The sequence below is a fragment of the Bidens hawaiensis genome, unplaced genomic scaffold (genome assembly GCF_021521415.1).
Source record: "Bidens hawaiensis isolate Kalapana, Puna unplaced genomic scaffold, B.hawaiensis_p1.1 tig00033637_1, whole genome shotgun sequence".
Lineage (NCBI taxonomy): Eukaryota > Viridiplantae > Streptophyta > Magnoliopsida > Asterales > Asteraceae > Bidens > Bidens hawaiensis.
Window position 1 is genome coordinate 93,264 of NW_027495788.1, and position 2,800 is coordinate 96,063.

The following is a 2,800-nucleotide window of genomic DNA, read 5'->3' on the forward strand; positions in this document are numbered from 1 at the left end:
GAAAACATACCAAGTGGGATTTGAAACTTAGAAACACATCTTAACAATTGTTGCAAGTTCCGTATATAAAGAAATCATAAGCCATTACAGATCACGACCCAATGACCGGAAACGAAGGTTGTAACAGCTTTAACCGCCGGATCTAGACAGATATACTATAACGAATTTATTTTTGACAAACTGATAAAGTTATCACTTGTAGATAGAAGAAATATAAAAGAATAGAGATATGAGAAACATTAGGTTCATATGTTTAAATAGAGATATGAAATGGGTTTACTCAAAGAAATAAATTAATGCAGGCAACAAAGTCAAACTCACGATAACAAAATGCTGAAAAGTGAAAACTTAAAGCTATTCTTGCAGTGTGTTGTCTTCATTATTCAATTTTCAAAATGTTAGGTTTGCTATTTCAATTTACACGTTACATATACTATCAATAAAATAACAATGAATAACCTGTGCTGGGAGGTTCAGGCGAGGTTTGGGGTAAACTACAAAGGGTGCCTGAGCAGAACGTGGAAGGATGCAGGAGCATTCCATTACAATTAATATTAGGGCTTTTCAAATAGGAAGTTGAAGGGTTGCCTATATATATTATAATGTAATATAGATAATTAACTTGCCATTAAAAACTAACCATAAACTTATTTATATTTTAACAAAATAAAATCCAAGAACTTTATATATAAGCGTCAGGTCGAAAGCATACCTAGTGTGATTTGAAGCTTAGAAACACATCATAACAATTGTTGCGAGTTCCGTAAATAAAGAAATCATAACCCATTGCAGATCACGAGCCAACCACCGGAAACGAAGGTTGCAGCGGCTTTGACCACCTGATCTAGACACATATACTATACCGGATTTATTTTCGACGAACTTATAAAGTTATCACTTGTAGATAGAAGAAATATAAAAGAATAGAGATATGAGAAACATTTGGTTGGATATGTTTAAATTGAAATATGAAATGGGTTTACTTGAAGAAAAAAATTAGTGCATGCAACAAAGTCAAACTCACGATGACAAAATGCTGTAAAGTGAAAACTTAAAGCTATTCTTGCAATGTGTTATCTTCATTTTTCAATTTTCAAAACGTTAGGTTTGCTGTTTCAATTTATACATTACATGTACTATCATTAAAATAACAATGAATTACCTGTGATGGGATGCTCAGGCGAGGGTTGGGGTAAACTACAAAGGGTGCCAGAATGGAACGTGGAAGGATGCCGGAGCATTTAATTACAATTAATATTACGCCGTCTCAAATAGGGAGTTCAAGGGTTGCCTATATCTATTATAATGTAATATAGATATTTAACTTGCCACTAAAAACTAACCGTAAACTTATTTATATTTTAAGAAAATAAAATCTAGAACTTTAAATATAAGCGTCAGGTCAAAAACATACCTAGTGGGATTTGAAGCTTAGAAACATCATAACAATTGTTGTGAGTTCCGTAAATAAAGAAATCATAAGTCATTGCAGATCACGACCCAACAACCGGAAACGAAGGTTGCAGCAACTTTAATCACCGGATCTAGACATGTATACTATTACAGATTTATTTTCGACGAACTGATAAAGTTATCACTTGTAGATAAAAGAAATATAAAAGAATAGAGATAAGAGAAACATTAGGTTGGATATGTTTAAATAGAGATATGAAATGGGTTTACTTGAAGAAAACAATTAGTGCATGCAACAAAGTCAAACTCACGATAACAAAATGCTATGAAAACTTACAGATATTCTTGCAGTGTTTTGTCTTCATTTTTCAATTTTCAAAACGTTAGGTTTGCTATTTTAATTTATACGTTACATATACTATCAATAAAATAACAATGAATAACCTGTGCTGGGATGCTTAGGCGAGGGTTGGGGTAAACTACAAAGGGTGCCGGAACGGCACCTGAAAAGATGCCGAAGCATTCAATTAAAATTAATATTACGGCGTCTCATATAGGATGTTGAAGGGTTGCCTATATCTATTATAATGTAATTTAGATATTTAACTTGCTATTAAAAACTAACCGTAAACTTATTTGTATTTTAACAAAATAAAATCAAGAACTTTAAATATAAGCGTTCAGTCGAAAACATACCTAGTGGGATTTGAAGCTTAGAAACACATCATAACAATTGTTGCGAGTTCCGTAAATAAAGAAATTATAAGCCATTGCAGATCACGACACAAAGACCGGAAACGAAGGTTGTAGTTGCTTTGACCACCGGATCTAGATAGATATACCATTACGGATTAATTTTCGACGAACTGATAAAGTTGTCACTTGTAGTTAGAAGAAATATAAAAGAATAGAGATATGTGAAACATTAGGTTGGATATGTTTAAATAGAGATATGAAATGGTTTTACTCGAAGAAAAAAATTAATGCATGCAACAAAGTCAAACTCACGATTACAAAATGCTGAAAAGTGAAAACTTATAGCTATTCTTGCAGTGTGTGTAACATCCCGAAGTCTCAAAAAATAATATTTAAATATATAATTTATTTATGGCATAATAGTTACTTGGATTAATAGAGATAGAATAAAAGAATAAAATAATAAGATAAAAGAAAGTCCACAAAATTATAAACAAGTATTAATAGTTAATTAATATTAAATATAGAAAGAATTATGAAATTGGGTAATTAAAATGGATCAAGATGGTGGGATGGGCTTTAGGTCCATGGGCCTAAAGGAATATAAATACCCCCTTAAAACCATCCTAAAACCCTTATCCTCATTTCCATTTTCCATAATCTCTACACACACTCAAGAACACACACACAT